General features: G+C 39.4%; 1 protein-coding gene across 4 annotated transcripts in view; it reads right to left on the reverse strand.

The window, feature by feature from the left end:
* msi2b (musashi RNA-binding protein 2b) overlaps positions 1-22,402 on the reverse strand; it is a 295,829-nt gene that overhangs the window by 179,065 nt on the left and 94,362 nt on the right. The gene's annotated exons all lie outside the window — the stretch shown is intronic.

The raw sequence follows: 22,402 nt of genomic DNA on the forward strand, positions 1-22,402 counted from the left end.
ATAAATATATTTTATCACTAATCACAGATGTTTTATCACACTTTATATCTTCTAATAATCATTTGCGATGTTACTTCAAATTATGTTCAATTGAAGGCGGGTCAAAAATTGCACTCAAGAGAACATGGATAAATATTTTGTCTCATCTCATAACTCAGCTAAAGCTTAGTGATCTGGTAACTTCATTTCTTTATAACTTATTTTGAGTGTTTGCTGATGATTTCTATATTTGCATCTAAATGTTACGCCTTCATTGTTAAATTACGAAAGATGTTTTCTTGCTTTGATTGTGTTTTGTTTATTTGCTCCACAGTGATTATCTTTCCAGACATATATTTTTTTTATCTTGTTAATTGAAGTGGATGCATCATTATTTAAACACGACAAGAACTCTTTGGACCTTTTAATGTTTTAACGTTKGTAATCCAGCCAGGACAGTTCGCTGTTTGGCCTCTGAACGGATCTTTTCAGGTTAGAAATGTGCCTGGTGAATTTTAAAAACAGATTTTCAGATATGCAAAGACAAATACACTTTCATTTCAGCAAGGTAAATAACATTAACCCTTAGGTTGTACCTGCACATCATCAAAATCAGTTGTATAAAAATAATTAAGTCATTTGTTTTGGCATCTTACGTCTGCACTTACTCTTCAAATGAGAGTGACTAAGGTATAAAGAATTTATTGTTTCCAGTTTAAGATTTAATTAGACTGAGATAATCAAAATATAAACAAGTGTTTTCTTTAGCTGTAACTGCAGAAGCTGAAATTTTATTTAATTCATGTTAAGCAGTGCAAAGAAAAGCCTGATTTCTTAAGCAAACACAAGCAGGAAGAAAAAAAAAAAGGAAGAAGCACAGCTTTCCCCCAACAAAGCTAATCAGGCTTGCCCGAAAACAACCGAAGCTTCAGTGGATGTCTAATTGGATTAAATCAAAACAGAGGATGTGTCTCGTGTGCCTCTGTTGTGATGGCTTGACCTCTAAAGGCAGTCCTTTTTTTTTGTTTTTTCCTAATTTCTTCAGATCCCACTCCAATCACGCTAAGACTAATGACAACTGGCACATCTGACACCCGGTGGCCAGACAGTTTTTCTAGAGAGCGACTTTTAAGTTAAAACTGAGCAAGAGCTGGTCAAGGTCATTCATAGAGGAGAAACGAGGCAGCTCCAGCAGCGAAAAACTCGCACAAATCACACACTGCCTGGCCGGGGTCCTCGCTCCTCCGGGGGACATTTAACCCACTCCTACGATGACCTTTGCCGGCAAGGAGTGCCGTCACTTCAGAGGTTTATGTGGCGACGAACCGCCAAGACAGCTGATGACACATTTCAAACACGACGTGCAAGCACCTTGGTGTTTTGAGGAGAGCAAAAAGCAGAGAAGAGGGAGTAAGGCTTACGACTCCCTCAGGCTGATGCTAATCTCCATCCATACTGCTGCACAGACTTTAGCTTTGCATCTGGCTCCAGGTCCACTGGGTTGTAATCAACTCTAACATGCTACAAAGGAAAGYAAACACTGGAGAACCTGACTAGTTAATGGGTATTAAACACTAAATATAGTGCACCCCAGGAAAAAATAAGCACAAAGTCTTAAGATAAATTGATGTTATGGAGACTTTGAGGTGAAGATACCACTTTTTGATCCCTTTCTCTAGCAGAGACACTTCACATCACTCCAAACACTTGCTGTAGACACCTTTATGGTTATATGAAGTTTGAAGGAAAAAAAAAAAAAACATTTCTTGAGACTCCCTCTTAAAACAGCTTACACGCAGAGTGGAAATCAACTTGGCATTACTATAGAAGCTACCCTCTACAGTATTTTTTTTATCCACACCCATTGGTGTACAGCTAATCAACACCAGGAAAGAAACTAAACTGGATTGACTGCTTTGCAAATCCCAGCGTGTGAGGCAGCAACATTCCAAGCTGAATGTGCTTTTGAATATTTCCAATAACAAAATTAATTTGGAGTTACAGTCCACAAAAAAAATAAATAAATAAAAAAATYGTAACCAAAGGTGTGGGTCCACTGACAGTCAGTGACACYGAGTTAATAACGTATGTGTGGCTGAAATAGTAACGTTCCAGATGAAGGGTAATTAAAATCAATGTGCATCATAATCAGAATTTCCAAAAATGTTACAGTAAGCAAATATTTTCAGTATATCATGCAACCTTAATTCCTTTCAATGGCTATTTGAAGAAAACTATTTACAAGAATCTGTCTTAACTGAATCTTTCTGATTTGGATAATTGGTCTAGAGATGGAGTTTCTTATATCATATTTGTTTATRGACACTAAAATTACATTTATTTAAATGTTATTACACAACTTTACCACTGATGGCAATACTCTTGGAGGGTTGTTTTTACTAGTCATTAGTCAATGGAGAACAAGGATGCATTTACTGAAGACTACAAATAAAAACTGGATAATGTTTTAAAAAATGTGTTAAAAGCGGAAGGAAGGCCCCCTGCTGGGCCTTTACGACAATAATGAGGGGCATGTTTTTCTAAAATGCTGTGATACGCGCATGATTCCTATCTTGTGCAATATTAAAGATCAAATTCATTGTTCTGTAATGATGGTTTCGTAACTGTAAGAGCACTGCCTCTCAGATTTGATTCTTTCAGACAACAAAATATCAACCTGACGAGGCTGAGGCCTGAAAAAGCTATTTTGTGAGTATGGCAGAGTGTTTCAGGACCAGCTCTGTGTCTGTTGGAGGGTGTGTGTGTGCACGTGTGTGTGTTTGTAGGTCAGCTTTTTAAGCACTGCCTATCATCTGAGAGGCTGTGAGCCATCAATGACTAATGTGTCAGGCTGTCACAGGCAAGGACCTACCATATGGTGCCATTGCCCCCGCCCCCCATCCATCCAACCCCTCCATTTAAACTAATGGGTGGGCTGTGAGAGGCAGCTCACAGCTAACTTTATTAGCCACACATAGTGACCAGAATAAAGTGGGACGCAAACCTTAAACAGTTTCTTAATGAATTGCTGGCAGTATTAGCAATTAATAATCAATCATCCGAGAAAGCTCATAAGGTGCTAAATTAATGCCTTTTCTTTAAGCAACTGATGAGAGCTATTATTTTGGAGCACAATCTGAGTAAATGTATTTTTTCAGTCATTAACTGAATGAACACAGATAAAGTGACATAAGAGATAATAAAATTATCCCTCCAATTGATTAAAAGTCTTAGGAATGATTAACAGATCCTAAGTGAATCATTAGCACAGTCTGTAGTCTAAGTAAAAGCATCATATAAGCAAAGCAATATGCTGGGCCAATTATAGCCGGCTCACACTGTTGAAGGAGGCCCAGAGGCGAAGCAGCGCTGTGGCCACCTCTCCCAGGAAGTCCTCCAATTACCACCCAGCAGTGCACTGTCTGGTCAACTCAGGAGTACATATGACAAACATGAAGGACCTCCGAGATCTATCCAACTTTCATGCACAAACTTACCTCCTCCTCTTGCTGTTGTGGCTTGTAATTGAATAAGCTTCCATTCCCACAGTATCGAAAAACAAGCGACAGAAATGGAGTTAAAATAGAGGATTGTAAAGTACTGCCTTTCAGCTCAGCATCCTCTTTGTATGAGCGTCAGAAGCAGCTGATGTGACCTAACCTTGCCACCACATGGTGACTACTGCGCAAAACCCCACTTGCATTCCTGCTGATGAGACGCCGGCCATGACAGTCCATCAGCGTCTCTCCCTGGTAGGAGGCACTCTGCCGCTCTGTTGTTTTTCCCCTCACTTAAATCTCCCCCAAAGTCACTTTCAAAGTCTGTATTTAATAATCAGCAAGTAGGGAGACATGTCACAGGTCAGGCTGGCTGATGCAAAGATGCAACCATCAGAGGATGATTCAACTTCTACCTTAAGACACGTTGGCATTGCTTAGAGTGAAGTGGAGCTTGGACGGAATGATGTCACTCTTTGGCTGATACCATTGGTATCAGCTTTATATGCACTACGGTAAATAAAAAAACWAAAAAAAAACTCAAGTGTCGAGTGTTAGCATTTGAAAATTAGCAAAAAATATTTGAGTGATTAAGATATTTATGACACCTAAATAACACCAAAACCCAAAAACAAAATATGAAGGAAAATCACTGGAAACACAGAAATTGAACAGAGCCGTTGCTGAATAGATTTGGATGAACCAAATAAACTTTTTTGAATCAAAGACACATGCTTCCACAAAGGACATTACTGCTTCTATTAAATTTATATATTTACAAAATGCCCATTGAATTTAATTGCATCAAGTATTATTTTACAACTATTTGTATCAAGTTAGAAATTTCACAATTAGAATGGAAGAGAGATGGGAAATACTTTGAATAGACCAGTATATAGTTAAGAACATTGTTGAGTTTCTAATAAACCCAATTCGGTAAATTATTATTTCACATAATCATGAAATATGTTCAAAATGTTATCAGTTTTAGATCCAAATGTGCTTCCTTTTTTATGACTCATAATATGAAACAGTAGGTAATAAGTATGTAATCTCCTGCCAATTTTGTATAATTCCTCACAAACAAAACGCCGGTCAATAATTTTTTATCACAGTTTGTATGCAGAGGCCAGAAATCAGGACAGGAAAGAAGCAAATAGCTAAAAAGCATTAAATAGAGTAGATTAGTGAGGATAAAACCCCCCAAGAACTCCATTTGCCAATAGAAGATGAGAAGATGCTGCGGTTTTCCAGTGACAGAGCCTTGGCCCTACTCGAGGCTTGCAGATGCAAGTGTGTCAGCCATGCAAAATGGAGAACAGATGTGGTGTATGGGCAGAGTAATATAGTCTTACGCTGCCTCCACTGCACCTGATGATATGGAGCCAATAGGGGCATTTGTCAGATGCAATCAGGTGTGATGGAGGGAAGAGATAAAGGTGGGTGGGGGGAAGTAGGGGGTGAACAGCTTGAGCCCTGTCAAACTCTCTGCAGAGCATCAGCTGGGGGAAGACGGAGACCAAAACATGCTACATGGGGAGAGCTCTGCTTTCAAAGTGGGGTATCATTTACCAATAATGCAATTCACAGGAGAGAGGGCCAAAAACATCCACTCACCACACCACTCTGAGATGGACAGTCCAATAATGCACAACTCTGATGCATGAAATTTCAAAAATGCCAAAAGGTCAGATTTTAATCAAAGGGAAGAGACACTTAACTCTTGGTCTCTGTGCGAGCCATCGAGCCAACCCTTCCCTCCTGTTCTGTTTTAAGCCTATAAAAAGGTCCACAAGGTCAGTAGAAAGGCCAGCGCAGTCCCCTGAGCGGGGCACTTGAATGGAAAGTCTGAATCTGATTTACAGTTTGGCCACATGTGAAAGCTGCCAAAGCCTGGGAAGCTAGCCAGTCAGAGAGAGGAAAGTAAAGGAGACTGTCAGTAAAGGTGCAGATAGGGATGAAAGCCAACACCTATTGCAGTAATATGAATAAAATTGGTTGTAAAAAAAAATTATGGCTACAGCATTAGAATATCATAGAAATCATATCTAAATCACCCAAATTTGCAATAAACGACTTGTCAGGAGAGCAGATCAAATTAGTCTCGACCCTGTAAGAAACTTGATCGACTTCAATGAGTTGCGGTGCATCTAAACACTCAATGCGAAAGTTTATTTTGTTTTATGTGAACGGAAAATTGCAGCTTTTAAATCTGTGTTTTATCCCCAAACCAGATGGTGATTTGGCAATTTAGTTAAATTAGCAGCAATTAAAAGAGGAACACCATCAGTAGAAAAAAAACTGGCAATGAAACGAATCCCTTTTTTTTCCCACATTAAATCAAAATGTGGCCATAACTCTGCTATAATTTGTACTGATATTTCTGCACACTGCTCTGACTTGAATCTCAAACTCTGAGAGGAATCACACTGTGGAAATTGCCAAACAAAACTCTGTGAGTGCTTTAAGAGTTTAAAGAAAAATAACTATTAGAGGTTAAAAGGTTAAAACCGCAGAGATTTGAAAATAACCGGTTGCAGACAAGTGAGCCAACATTTACCGCAAGCAATGTAGCCTGTATAACCTATTTATATCCTTTACATACAGTTAAAACCCAGATGTTTATATTCACAGTAAACATTTAGTACAGGAAATCAAATTAAACTTTTGTTCAATTAATTATGGCTTGTTAATTAGGTGTCTTGATCTACTCTTCAAAGAAGATGCTTCCTAGATATCATAGTTGATAGAGTTGATTACTGATGCTGGAGAGCTTTTCGATGACAGAACTTCACTTTGATTTGCCTCCAATATTTTCTCTTAAGCAAACCACTTCGACAGAGTCGAGATACGTCTGATAAAACTACCCACAGCTGAAGTAAAGGAATCTGCTACTTAACCCTTCAGCAGTCTTAAGAAATGGTCTTAAGACCCCGTGTGCGCGTTTGCTGGTGTTTTTGTTTATGTGGTTTCGGAAATTGACGGTCTGACGGGACAACCCGCCCGCTCCCACCCTGTCAGACCGTGACATTTTCCACACTTCTCTTGAGCATTGTGCTAAGACAGGGGGAGGGTTAACTGTGTAACCACTGACATGACACAATATATCAAACCCTTAAATAAGAACCTTAAATAAACACTCGTACTTGGTGTTGCAATTTCAATCCCAGATTCATATTAACGGAGATGAGGCTTTTTAAGCGGTTTCCACCACTTTCAGTTTAAATTTTTTATTTAAATGTGCCTATAAAGATGCATAACGGTTTTAGGGTGTCAGCTCTATTAACACACATCAGTTTGGCATTAACCAAGATTTGAACCAAAGCTGAAGTGGCATGAGCAGATGGTGAAATGTCGATTACATTCTCGCTGGTTTATCTTGAAATAAGCCAGCATACTTATTTTGAATGCATGGATGCACAAAATATTAATATCCTTGCAAAAAACTTAAGGGGTGACACCTTCAATTTTCCAGCCTGCTCTGCTTAGAGATGTCAAAAACAGATTCGACTGGTGCAAACGGACAGAAAGACTAGAGGATGCATCAGTGTAGATTTGTTCAACTACAAATGTATCCGGTAATCTAAAGGATAAATTTTGATATTTATTTATTTGTTATTATTTTTACACACAATTGTCTTCTAATCACACCAATTATGTTGGACTTATGCAGACTTATGCAGACTTGATGCTTTAAACTCTTCACTTCACTGAACACACTACATCCTGTGTATTCACTGTTCAGGCTATATTATTTTCATAAAGAAAAATCTAATCTCATTATTTATTTTTTATTTTTTTACTTTTCCCTCCAACAGAATATCACCAACTATATTTTATGCACTCATATTATAAGACAGTACTGCTGTCTTAGGTGCTGAGTTTTGCTTCAAGCTCAACAAATTATGTGCAAATTTTCCCAGAGCATCCGATTGTCCTCTGTGTTAAAGCCAGATAATTATAAGGAGCTGGAAAAATGGAAGTCTACTGACAAGCTCGCGCAGAAATGTTAAGTGACACTAATTTGCTCAGGCCAATTCAGTGGATTTAATGAAAAGCCATTTCTGGGAGGAAAAATATTCGAACCAGTTGGTCAGCTTGTGTATGTCTCAGTGAGCGGGGGGGACGCATTAACATATTCCCTTTCAAACCAAAACTCTCAAAAGAAAAATAAGCAGAGATTTATCCTGAGAGTGTAACATGTTATTATCCAAAGAGGTTAATTTATCCCTGCAGAAACAAAGACAGGGTTTTTTCTCCTCTAACAAACCATTTTTCTGCTCAGATATATTTTTTTGTTTCTGCAGCTAACTCGTCTTTAAAAAAGGGAGGCCTGCTCCTTGGTGGCTTCTACAATGTGTGTTCAGCTGGAAGAGAGTGATGCTGGGCTGGCAGCGGGCTTATCAAAAACAAGTTGAGGCAACACTCCAGGAGGCAAGACGAGGAGAAGGATAAAATCTATGCTTCTGCTCAACTAACCATCAAACCTAATTACCTGTGGATAGGACTTATGGGCCACATGTCGGGTTCAAAGTTTCCTGATCAGGAAGTGGCGTGGAAGGCAGCGATGGTGTGTGATGTGTGAGTAGATGTCTGTGCGCGGGCATGTGTGTATGTGCGTGTGTGTCTGCGTGCTTGTGGGATTGGTCAATGTGTCTGAGACCAAAAGATTAGACTGAAAGACGAGACTCGGTGCCAGATCTTGGCTCTACGCCATTAGTTCAATCAGGCTGACTTATTTAGCTTTTAGACAATTCGACCAGAACCCTGAGATGCTACTTATTCGTCGCATGGCGGCTAAAAAAGGTGAAACGCTGTGTGCATGTCTCCAGTCATTTAGAACGTCCATCTGAGAAGCACGCAGAAAAACACAACGACCTGGTAAAGATGCGTAAACTGGTTTTATTACAAGTATATGCTGAATGTAAAAGGTAAATCACACACACAAAAAGTTAGCTACATTTATTTTGAAGTATTTGTGCAATTTACACAATAACTGTGGACCAGTACTTTTGGTTAAAAAAAAAAGTGTTTCTAAGCATTGCTTTTCTTAAGATTTTCCTGTCTTGTTTGGAGAGTTAGTTTGTATAGCATTTTGTCTACGTAAAGCAATTTATTTTTTGGGTCTTTAGCTCAGTATATTGAAGAGGCACATAAATATTATAACATGGTTTTAATTACAAAATTTTGATAATTGAAACAAGGGATAAGATTAAATAAGTGTTCACTCCTTTCTACTCCTTTTCAAACAGAAAAATAGTGGTAAAATTATTTTGCTGTTGCTTATGTATGCACATGTTTTCTCTCTCCTACTGTTTTGTTTGTTTTCTTGTTTTGAAAAACCCTGTTTGAAATGAATCAATCAAACCAAAAATTCTATCAAGAAAATTATATCACAACTATTTATTTATTAACTATTTGATTGTGCTTTATTCATCTTAGCCATGAAGAATTTACAAAAGGTTTAGCCTTACGTAATAAAATAAACCTAAAACACATTTATAAGATGGATTTCTGTAAACATCCAGCTAAACCTCGACAAATTACCCCAAGTGAGAGCTTTAAAGGACGCAGAAAAGCAATTATTGATCGCTACATACCTCTAAAAAAACAGACCACCTAAGCGGTGACGGTATTTTGAGTTAATTTTTTGATTATTACTTTATGCTTTGCCAGAATGATGCATGCATTCCATTTGTATATATCTATACAGATTCAGCTTTTATTGTTAAAAAAAGAAAATAAAATCTGCTCGGTGATTACTGATTCAGGGGGATAATAACCTCCCTGTTCAATGAAAATACTTTATTTATACAGCTCCCCCTATGGGAGCTGTGCTGCTGTTTGGTATGGATGGGCATATCTAAAATACAGAGATAAAAAAAAAATTTTGAAGCCAAAGTTTCCCTTTTAAAAGAGAGCTTTCATGCCCTCTCAAAGGGAGATTGATCCCTGGTGAACTTTTACAGCAGCTAGAAAGAGCAAGGCTAGCTGTTTCCCTCTGTTTATACTCTTAGTTCTTATCTAAGGTAAGATGTTGGCTGCAGCCTCATATTGAATGGACAGACATCAATTTTCTTATCTAAGCCTTCACGAGAAAGCAAATGAGCATGTTTTGCAAATGCTGAATGATTCCTTCAAGGTGATTTGAACTCATGTTAAATGTCACTGAAAAGGGATTGTTGGGTTGTTGTTTGTTTTCTTTAGATCCATGATAGCGATTGTGCATGTTGATTCCTGTCAAAATTACATTAAGTTACATTGAGCTTCTCTTGAACAGGACATTCCAAGGCCATTTCTAGCTCAATATGTTTATCTCTGGTCACAGCACAGAAGCTTGCACCACCAGAAATGTTGCTATTTCTGTTGTGTTGCCTTTTATGCAGCCCTCTCAGGTGAGACAGAATATTACCTCTGGGCTTATTAATGCTTTCCTGCTAAATGCTCAGTTTAGACTGGATGGCTAAGTCCCGGAAGCCTGCAAAGTGGCCGTCATCCACTTCCCAGAGCGCTTGTCCCAAGAACAAACACTTAAGCAAAATCATTTCTCGGGTTTAATTAAACATACACACTCATAACAGACAAATCTAACTTAGTAGTTCTTTTAAACTAGAGGCCATTGAAGGTGTGACACAATGTAGTGATACTAAAATRCAACAATATTTGTTCACTGTAGTGTAATCTCTCGCATCTATACATGTTCAGCATGCGACTTCGCTTGGMTAATTAAGTGAAGGGCCACAACTGACAATTACTTGAGAATTCTATCAATTACTCTGACTAATTGATAAACGTTCTGCAGATTTTTAATGTAACCACTAAAGATACAGATTTAATACAACATTATAAACAAATCTCTTTTAGATTWAAAAAAWAWAWAAAAAATCTTTGGCCTAAAATTGAATAACAGCTTGTTGACTATTTTTGGGATTAGCTGATTAATAATTGGTTAGTAAAACGAGCATAATATGATTTTTTTTCTTCAGAATTTGAACTGTGTAAATCTAAAACTATGCCACTTAAGGAGTAAAATCAAATCAAAAAGTCAATATTYTGTCAATGTTCTAGTCAATATTGTCATAGAACATATTTTACAGACAARGATTATTTATCTCAAAAGTTAAAAATACATTTATATATATTTGTAAATATTTTTGACTTGATGTCCACTRAGTGGGTTCCTTTGGCAAAACTGCATTTTTTTTGRGACTGTACCCTCCAGTTAATGAATTATCGATCACTAAAGTAATCGGTAATTACTTTGACAGTTGATTCATCATAATTAATACAATTAAATGCTTCAGCCCTAATTAAATGTTAAGTTTTGGTACCAGATGCATAGTTTGTCTGTGTCAGAGTCCTTTTTTTGACATAAGACAGGAAGTTATTGTGTTAACACTGTGAGCCATTAAAAAGTTTCCTTGTTGAACTGGTTGACAATATTTGGTGCAAAAGCATTGGAGAAGCCTCTGCCMTCTCTAAATAACATTATCATATGTGTAATAATCAATACCTTGTTATTTAGGCAGCAACAAAAGTAATTGTTGCTTCTCTATTTTAAATTAGGCAAGTAGTTTCATATTGCTCAGTTTTGTTCAACATTCTTGAGTGATTACAATGGTTTCAWAATCCTCATAATGTAAAATACTACCAGCCCATGAGTGTTTTGAAAAGCTTAAGCCATATAGAGAAATTTATCTGGATTTGGTATCAGTTTTTCGGTCTATAATGAGCTGTATTGGTACATGTATTCGTGTTTCCAGTTAGTCRAAACCTAATGGCTTTTTTATGATCTCCTGACTATTAATCTAGCACCATTAAGTCATAACTTCATTTTGTCCCCAACTGGTAGTCAATATTGTCGCTGTGGAAATATCAATGTTGACAAAGGCATTTAGTCTAAAGCATGAAGTGAAGCCTCATCAAGCTGTCAGCAGGGTAGGAAGCTTTGTCCAGTGTTAACAACAACATATTTACTGCAAACATGAGCTGGCTTTGGAATAATAAATAAAACCTGATCAATGAGGTTTCTGWAAAAAATGAAGCTGTGAGAGACATACAATACCCCATAATACATTATTTATAGAAAACTAGAACAACTGCATTTGCATCTCGTTCTGAAACTAAATTTTTTTTTATTGCAATTACCCTATTTTATTTTCCTCTGCTTACCCCACTGCAGCTAAATATTACTGGATGTAATAGGTCTGTCACTACCAATGTTGGATTTTACTGCAATATCAAAATGAAACCTCACAAGCAATTTCTAATCGCGGGATTCTGGGAAGCGGACGACTTTAGGCTTTAAATCTAGACCACACAAAGACACACAGGCGCGATRGGTAGGTGTTTTTCGATAAGTGAAACCTTTAAGACGTCTTTAGCCTTTTCACATCAAGCCACAGCAAAATGTGTACATTTCCATGCAGGAGCATTTTATCTGGTGATCTTAAGGAGCCAATGCGTGGGAGGAATGAGCTAGAGCTGCCTGTGGACCTGGTCAAACTGCAGTAGGTGSCTTTAGAGAAGCACAGGCAAAGAGCCACTTGAAGTAAGCATTTACATTGAATGCACGTAAGTGTTGTGGGATGTCAGACACAGCAAAAGCCCACTGAAAAGAAAATCAAGCTTTTCTTACTGTCCTTTAATGAGACAGCTTATTTTTAAAGTCCTATTTCATTTTAAGAGGGTGTTTAATCCGATTGCTGCCCACTTCAAAAACATTTATCAGTACATGTTTCCCTGTTCTCCTCGCCTATTCAAGCTGAAACTCAAAATAAGGGCAGGAACGTGTTCTCTTTACCGAGTTACAGATTTTTGGGGAGCAAGACTCTGGCCTAGAAACAGCAAAGGCTGTGACAGAGTCCCGTCTAATAACACATAGYGTAAAATGAGATTCTTACTGATTTGGTTTACTATCTAAAATGTTCAATGACGCATCAGAGTTAAAGGTTAATCTCAAGCAGTTCTATTGACATTGCCTTCTGCTCAGGCATTTGGAGGGGGAAAAAAATCCATCTAGGGAGATGGCACAAATGCCGTTATCAAATGTCACAAGATCTATAAAGCTCTTTGTGCATCCGCTCAGATGTTGGGCGAGCATTGTGAATGGTCATTTGAATTGTAATGTGTCAAAAACCCGTTTGATAAGGTGGTGCCGAGTCACGGTTTGTGCTCACTGGTCGCCTCCAATGGCGGTTTGTGTTGATGGATGGATGTCACGTTAGCATTATTAAAGCTACAAGCCAGACTTTTCTGTAAAACTAATCAAACTCACCTTAGATGTAGTTTGTTAGATACTGAACAACATGGAACGGTTGGTTTTTCAAACAGACCATGAAAATCAATCTTCACACAAACTAGCATTGATGTTCAGGTTGTTCTCTTAACATTACATGAGGCACAAAGTAACTGATCCGATTATTTRTCAAGTTGCCCATTTGGGTGGTTTTTAATTAATTTCCTCCCTAGCGGGTGTTTGAGTTGTATACAGCTGCAGAAAAATTATTGGGCAACAATAAAACAGCTCGGTTCTTTTGCCTTTTGTGATGTCATTGGCACAAAAACAAAAACAAATTTGTGRTATTTTCTTTAATCMTGCAGGGAAAATGCATTACGCAGCTGTCTTCTCATGCACAAATACACAACTGGGTAGCAGTCGTTAAGAGTTTTGCATTTTAAAAGTCCACCAGTAAAATTTTACAGTCTTTCCTCTCTAAATAAGCTGCAGCATGCAGAAGAAGAGATCCGTCACTCACAGGGGGAGACTGCAAAATCTGTGGGCCGAAACTCAAATATGCCTATCGGCTATTAAAACAATCCAAAGCTCTATCTCTCTATCCCAATCTTAAGAACAAACATACAGCATATTTCAAAACATATTTCATATCCATCTGAGAAATAAACACTTCTTGGAATCTCAGTGGTACTCTCCCACATCAGATTCCCCCAGGACTAGACTGCAATTTGCAGAGCCGAGGTGTCCACCTCCACACCAGTCTGATGTCAGGACTGCTGCAAATTACTCATGACACTTCCTCTGATGACATTTTTAAAACCGCTTCCCTGTTGAATGGCATCTCTACCCCCCGCACCCCCCAACCGCCATCAGAGCCAACACACACATTAATTCCCCCCATCTGGTTGTGTCACAATGGCACAGCAAAGATTGCTGCCTCCTGCTTTCACCTGACTGACCCCTCTGAGCAGGTGCTGGATCTGATCCAATCACAGTCAATCTTCTTTAAACATTTCATTCTTTAAGCAGAACAGGAGCTCAAAATTCCATCATTCAATGACCCGATCAGTCGCCGATAACACAATCAAGCCAATCCCGGCTTATCCCGGGGGAGCCATTTCAGTGGGGACAGCTGGGAGATGAGTCTGCAGGCCTTCAGAAAGGTGTCAATCTCCCTTGATCCAAGGCCCTTTGTGAGCCACCTATACCGCAGAGCACCGAGGTGTTGAGGAAGACTACGTGATAGGCATGATCAGCGAGTCACAAATCAATCTTTTTTTTCTGTTACACATCTGATCTTTACAGTCTAGATCCAGTATAGTTAGGTCATATGATGTAACAAGGCATGTATGAGTTCCCATATCACTGAATGCAGACTTTTTTTTAAGGTTAGCTTTGAAAAATACCCCAACAATTTCAGTCCTTTAAATGAGATACCAGATAAAAACTATGTTTTCTGGCTTTAAGCCTACAACAGCAGCAGTTTGCCGCTTTCCTTTTATGACCTGTTGCTGCACACTGTCAATCAGCTGCCTGAGCAAAGGAAAGCACAACTTTGCCTTAATTATAAGCCAAATCTATTGCTTTAGAAATGTTTCTAGTCTTTAAAAGAACAGCAGAAGGAATAACATTTTGTGAAATAAGTATATAAATACCTAATGCTATGTTTTAAGACAGCAAAATATTCCCATACTGGAATGTCACTATAATGTCCAGAATGTCTGAATGAATGTGAATTTTGTGTATGTAGGCAAGWTAGAATAACACAATGATGCCTTTCTTCCACTCATTGCTGCACAGTCTTTTTGCTGGCTGAAAGTAACTTACTACCGTTTTTGTTTTCCAGTTAAATATGATGGATCGAGGCACTTTTTATACTATTGTTACTCTATAAGGAACAGAAAGGCAAGTAGTCCTACAAAATGTCTAACACATGCAATACAGCAATTGCAAYGAACAGCTTACAGTGGACTCTCGCCTATTTGCGATTCAGTATTCACAGATGTACCTTTTGGGTGGATTGTSTAGATACCATTATGACTAATAATTTTTAAGTAGAAGCAAATACATCTTGTAATACTTTTTGCTTTAAGTTCTTCTGCAAACACTTCAGACATGTGATATATATATACCGTATAAGCCTATGCGCTAAGCCGCTACTTTTTTCCTAAGCTTTGAACCATGTGGCTTATAGCCCGGTGTGGCTTTCCTGTGGATTGTTCTTCAACCACCAGGGGGCTCTATAGCAGAAAATGAATCATTGGAAGTGAAAATTRGAAATCAAAGAAGATGGAGCTGATTTTCATTAAGAACAAGCACATACTAGCAGTAGCAAGCACGACGGAGAAATTTCTTCAAACTCATACCCCCTCATCATGGAAACAACATGAAGAAATTTATATGATGCAGCTTTTAAGTTGTGAAAAACTGAGAGCGGCAGAGATATCAGTGGTTAATAGCCCGGTGTGGCTTATATWCATGTACGTTTCCAGTTTGTTTTTTTTTACTTTGTACATGCGCTTTATAGTGAGGTGCGCTCTATAGTCCGGAAAATACGGTATATTTATTTTTTATTTTTTTATTTTTTTACGTAAGGTATCCCACCATGGGAATCTGAAGCGTCCAATGTCTGGCTGCAACACCTACGCTTCTACACAGAAAAATAAAATGATCAGAGCTCTGAAATAGATCTCTAATTTTCAGCAGCCATTTAAAAGCCACTCAGCTGGAAATGTTGCTGGGCCACTGGGCACATAAAGGTCAAGGGGGATACAAAACAGTTTGTCTAACAGCCCCGTCTCCCCTCCCCCACCTTGTTGCACGGCCCTGCAGCACAGCAGTCATATCCCCATTCACAGCTCATTCATTTATATTGCACTGCTCTCCTCACAGCTAGTCTCAGTCACTAACTACAAGTGACTGCAATGAGATTGAAGCYCCTGGCTAAATCTCCACTACAGGGCACATGCTCCATCATTGCGGCTCTGATCACTCCTTCTAATCACTGGAACCAGACTATATCCTCAGCTGATTGGGTGAGTCACGGCACAGAGGAAACAATCACCGAATGTCAGCTGATGATGGACACCGAGATGTTGGAGTCTCGGTGGTCACTGCGAGAGACCATGTAAATTGCATGCAAATGTGCACCTGCACCAGCCGAGGAAGTGGAAAGAAGGACTGTGGCCTTTTGATTAGGTTCCTTTTTTCATGTCTGTATTTTTTGTGCATTAATCATTCATGCTTGCTATTTTAGCCAATAAGAAGAGAGAACCTGAGAAGAAGTCTAAAGTGCAATTAATATTCTGCATCATGAGATCTATTTTAAGCGCTTTCTATGGGCTGTTGTAAAAGCTTAATGCAACTCAAGGTTAAATTTAGGTGTGCAATCAAACAGATAAAAGAAGAATGATGAGATCAATGATTAGAGGTGATTTGTAATCTCTGCACAGTGATTCAAATGCACTCTCTAAGGACAACACCCCACAGTATATTTCACTGATATTAATTGTCATCAGCGACATTTTTTTTTCCCGTCTCCCTCGAAATACCTGAGAGCCTTCACTAAGGTGACAGGGCAGGTATGCAAAATGAATTCATGCGCTTTTTACAAATGGTCACACCGAGTTATTTTTCTGCCATTTACAAAATATAAGAGCTCACAAAATGTCAGCCGTGGTATTAGATTACCGGAGACCCAGAACGAATTTCGTGCACTCTCTCTCTAATGCTTTTATAATTTCGATTCTTCCCTTTATCTTCTCCATCTTAGAGAAAGTCTGGGCAAAGCACAGAGAGCCAGTTCGCTCCTCCAGAGGTGAAACACTGCAGGAATATTGCACAGCAGCTGTAGCATGAGATAGGACGCACACRGGTCTGACAATAATCGCTCATCCTTCCAGTGTCCTCCAACAGAGGTCATCACTCTTGCACTCAAAGAGTGACTTTTCTTTTTATTCCTCTACAAACCTCGTATTCCTCTGCAGTGACCTCTCTACCTTTATTCATCCTGAGYGCAGCGGCAGTGAACTGGTTAAGCTCCTCCTTCTCCTCCCCTCCGTGCTCCGCCTACAGGATCTGGCTTTAGACCAGTGGAGCGAGAGAACCAGCACTGCTTGGACATAAAGGGATGATTGTAGCTACCCAGTGACATGGAAGCAAGTAGTTCTGATGAAACTAAAAAAGTCAGTTTCAGGGCCTGTGCGCATCTGAGAGAGAGAGAGAAAAAAAAAGGGGAGCAGAAACTGAGTCGGTGAGCTCGAGCTGCTTCAGCTTAGGCAAGTAAGGGCAATATGAGAGGGCTCAAAGCCGATTACAATAAACCAATGAGGAAGCATTAAGCAACGCAGCTAATTATGCCTTTAACTGTAGAGGGAACTATTTTCATTCCTRGGAAGGGACTCTGCTGGTGCAATTTTTAAGGTGGCTACAATCTACAAACCTTTTTCGACAGAGCTAATGCTTCAGTGTAACACTTGTGTTTTCACGTGTGATTTAATGCAAAATCACAAAAGCAATTTAAGCACAGCATAGCAGATACTAGTACCAAAACACAGAGTAGCAAAATAATAATTAATAAGACTTACATAAACTCTGAGACTTTTAAGTGGGGGATTTTTGAACTGCTTGTGAACTTCTGACTACAGCAAGGAATCACACTAGAGTGGGATGGGACAGCTGCCTATGCAGATTATGCAAATTGAATCCCAATAGGCTACTGAGTCATTTGACTGCTATGACAAGTTTATACCAATAACTCATACATTGGAATGCAATGATTTTATATGATATGTCCTCCACTCTTACCGGCAATCCAAATTAAAGACGCCTGAAAAGCCTTGAAATGAACAGATGCTTTATTTCAGACCGAAAAACACCCAACATGAAGGTAACTTTTTTTTATTTCAATAAAAATCAATCACTACTGAGAATAACTTGTATAAATTTAATGTAGATAAAACATTCTGTAGGTTTTTTTTTTTTTTTTTTTTTTTCCAAAAAGACTACGGTAGTATTCCAGGACTTCTTGTTTCATTTGGGTAAAAATATTACATAATACAGAAGCTCCAAGCCCTTCTTCAAAATGGGAGGCACAAGAGAGAATGCCGCTCCACTAAGTCACATATCTACTGGGAAGTTAAAAAAATTTATTAATCTCCAATAATCATTATTAGAGAATTTCAGCAAACAAAAGCATCTGTTGAGCACAGTCTCCATGACAACCACAAGACACCGTAGGTTCACCAAAAGGTTGTTTGAGAGGCAAGGAAGAAATAAATTATTTCTGTTTAACTGTAACAAACATAAACCAAAATATATGGTAAAATGAACCCAAACACAGTTCAGGACACACAAAAACCAACGTTTTTGTCTGAATCCCTGAACCTATATCTTAATGGATACCTGTAGCGGGAGCTGAGGAGTTCAGGCCAGTAAAGTGTCTTGGTGGCAGCATCATGTCAAAGTGGGTATTTTGATGCAGGAGGAACTGGTGCACTTCACAAACAGAATCATAAAGAGAGCACGCTATTTTTTAAAATAATAAAACAACTTAAGAATTAAGTCAAGAAGGTAAAGTTCGGCCAAATTAGTTACAAATAAGCTTAAGTACAACAAAGTCATTTGGTGTGACCATCACAAAACCCCTGAACTCAGTTTCGGTTTGTGAGCAGAAATGAAAAAGTATGCTCTATCCTAAATAACCTGAAGAAGGAAAAGCTTCATCTTATTTAAAGATCAGTGTGGGGAAAAATGGCTATACATCTCTTTTTACACAGCGTATGTATATATCTTGTTTTAACTGGTAGACAGGCGATTTTGTAAAAATATAAATTCTTGATGTGTAATTTTCCCTCCTACTACATATAATGTATGCTGCTGTAACACAGTAGCATATCAACATTTACATTTTCTTATATAGTTTTTAAGTCCACAATATACAAGTCACAAAGGCAACGAGTAGGTCARAAAGCTCTTTGATTAATTTGACTTTATTACCAAGCTGAAATAGCAGCAGGCTCCAGTTAAGAGTCCTTGAATATAAAGGGAACTCAGGCAGTACTGATAAGATTGTCTCATCTGGCTTGCACGGCTAAAGTGACGTGTGCTGCCTGAGAAAGGAAAAAAAAATGGATGTCAGGATGTGGCTACTATTAAGCAGGTAATGGGATCCATCCGAGATGCATTAGAATCAGTCAAACACAACCACACTTCGGTTCTGTTCAAATGACTGTCACAATCACTGCGGATGCACACCTTCAGGTGACAAAAAAAAAGAAGAAGGAAAAACTGTCTCTGGCTGTGCAGGCAGTTACCCAGAAGCTGTGCCTGGCTCAGGTATGTGCTCTGTCCTAATCGTGACGGCTGTGAGAGTGGCAGCGAGAGTGAGAGCTGTCAGCCTCTCCTCACAACAAATGCGCCCGAATGGAGRCAGAGAGGAGCGAAGTGGGAGAGAGGGGAGAGGAGGGAAAGGTGCCGAGGTCACAGACAGAACCTGTGACCCAGTTGTGGCCACACCAGCTGTTTCTCCTCCACTGCCTCCCAACCACCGCTATCTCTCTAGACCACATCCTGCTAATTGGCCCATGCTACTGTGTGTACATACACACACACACACACACACCCCCACACACACACACACGCATACACACACACACACGCACGCACACACACACACACACACACACACACGCAGACAAATGCTTTATGTGGAACCTGCTAAAGAACCGAGAAAAGGCTAGTTCCTGGTCAGAAAGAATGCTTCTGTAGTTGCGTGATGATTGATATGTACAGTGCCTTGAAAAAGTACTGAAACCCATCAAACTTYCTCACATTTTGTCGCTCTACTGCCAGAGTTCTCACTTGTTTCATGCAACTGATGTAACATCTGCAGATGAAGTGGCTAGATATGTTCTGAGGCCAATTGGTCAAAAAATAAAGCCATTATGCAAAAGTGGCAGTCATTTAGAGAAAGAAATAAGTCGTCCCGCCACATGTTTTCATGTGGTGAAAACATGAAAAAAAAAAAACTGCTCTGGTCTTGAGCTTCTATGAAAAAATATATATATGTGGAGAAAGACTAATCCCTCTAAACCCAACATCACCACAGTGATGAAGGCAGGTGGCAGCATCATGCTGTGGGAATTGTACACAACAGGGAGATATAGAGCTACACAGATATTTAGCCAAAACTGGAAATGGACTGATTTGTATCACGGTATATCCATGTGTTATAATGACCTAGTCAAAGCCCATGCTTGAAATCCAGTGGGAAAATGGTGTAAGCCATCCTCCATCTAATCAGACTGAGCCGAAATCAATGTCTTATTGTGTAAAACTTTAAGACACAAAAAATCTTCCATCTGTAGTTACACCAACAGGTGGTTTTACAATTTTTTTTGCTAAATCTGCATGCCACACTTTTCAGTTTTTCACTTCACGATTGTGTTACTTTGTGTTTGTCTTTTGCATTAATGCCATTAAGATACATTGCAGTTTGCGGAGGCAAAATGATAAAATGTGAAAAATCCTAAATTAGTAGATTTAGGAAAAAAGGTGTATTTGTGCAAGCCCCTGCGTACGTCAAAACAGATTTCCCAGAAATATTAAAAGCCGCCTGCACTGTCACTGTGCAGGCAAATTTCCCCCTCTGACATGCACATGTGCTAACAAACAGAAAAACACTCCGACTGACTGAGTGACAGACCGACATGCCGACCGCCACCAAGATTCGATGAAGGGCAAGCTCAATTAATTGGTGTCTCCGTGTGCGGGTAAGTTCTCCGAGCGGTGTGTGTGTGACGATAATGGTAGGTTGCACTGACAGGCAGGTTATTTAATAAATCCTGGGATGTGAAAGTCAGAAAGGAAGGACACACACTCAACATGAAGAGCCTCCTTTTTTTTCTTTTAATATATTTTATTTCTGCTCCATATCTCGTCTGTCGCAGCCCTCAAAACCTACTCCGATTGTCTTTCAGCACTCAAATCCGCTCACCCGCGCATACGCTTAGCCCTAATTGCGCGCCCACGTAAATACGGTTAATCGCCGGCACGCTCCCGCACGGCTACAGCAGCGCGGCTAACACACTCTGAGCGTGCATGAGCGGGCTGTGAAACGCGCTCGAGATCTCGCTCAATCAGTCTGATTTGTTTGTTTCCTCCTAAGCGTTTGAGGATTCCTCAAGGAGGAATAAAACTTTGTATAATCAAGTCAATTATGTCATTCAATCAAGTCGAAAATCATTTGGAGTCCCTTCTAACATCCATTGATTGCAAAGTCATGCTGAATATTTGCTCGCCGCCATTCTGTCGTCACAATAACCCCGCCGTTGCTTGAAGCCGCAGACCCGGGGACGCGGCGAGGTCCTGAACTTGCTTTTGCAGGAGAAGAGCGAAAACAAAGTCCTTCACCTTGCACTTTTGCAGTCAAGAAAATACCTGGGATTTATAAAAGAGGGAGGAGGGGGGAGAGAGAGCAAGAAGTGTACAGTGCCTGAACAAAAGGGAAAAGAAAAAAAAAAACGTTCAATTAATTTATAAGAGCTCTTTTGTCTCCTTCAGGACATGGTACATTATGTGCCTGTGAAAAATCCATCCTTACTAAAACTCAAGGTCAAGTGTTGATGTTGCACAGAGTGGATCAGCTGAAGGTGACCTTGACTGATGTGGAATATGACATGAGGGAAATGGATCTCTGCTTGGTGTGGGGAAATTATCTGTGAAATGCTGCCACTGTATCAAAGCCTGTTTGTGTCTGTATACAAGCCGGAGAGCATGCGCACACGGCGAGGGCGCTTACATCTGTCGGATGGAGTGTGCAGAAACCACGAGCAGGTCTAGGTCGCACATAAAAACGCGCCGCAATGTCACAACTTCAGCCGGGATTCCTGTATTAAGCTTTGTTTGATTCTGATGTCACACTTGCACAGTTACTGGGAGGGTTGGTCGTGGCAGCTGGTTGTCATTGCTTGTTTGCTCTTTAAGCACAATGCATTTTGTTGACCAGGCATGGCAGGTTGTGTGGAGATACAGCCACACTTCAGCTGTTTGCTTGTCATAATTTGTCTTTTTTTGTTGTTGTTGTTTTTGTCTTATTGTGGGAGAGCATCCAAACTGATGTCATTGGCTGCTGTAGAGAATGAGATACGAAGTATTCTGCTGGATTAACAGAAGGTGCTCCCACACTGACTATCCACGGGGGACGGGCAACGTTAGTCTGCTATAAATCTCTACTTCTTACTGGTGAGTAGCAATGTAATAATATCCTCCAGGAAAAACTGACTTTAATGCATTCCATCAGTCTGCTTATTATGACAACAATTTGTGCTTTTTAGAGCAAATTAGTTTTTTTGCTGATTGGAGATTGGGTGGGGAATATATAACTTTATCTACTTGTATATGAAAACATTTGCCATGGTACCATTTAAATAATATAGAGATTATTACATATGCAACCGTTACTATTGTACCTTTTGGAGTGTTGAATGAAATCTGCTCATGAAAAGCCTTTGGCCAGAAACATGATGCACGTTGCTACCCAACCATAGTTTTAAAAACAGCGTTTAATAAAAATGATCAATTGTGTCTGTTAATTTTTCTGACTGCAAACATTTCCAAAAGCGCCAGTGTTGTTCTGGCCTTCTATCAGCCAGTTCACTGGCAGAAAGCAGCAACAAGTGGGGGATGG

Source organism: Poecilia reticulata, linkage group LG14, assembly GCF_000633615.1.
Source record: "Poecilia reticulata strain Guanapo linkage group LG14, Guppy_female_1.0+MT, whole genome shotgun sequence".
NCBI classification, from domain to species: Eukaryota; Metazoa; Chordata; class Actinopteri; order Cyprinodontiformes; family Poeciliidae; genus Poecilia; species Poecilia reticulata.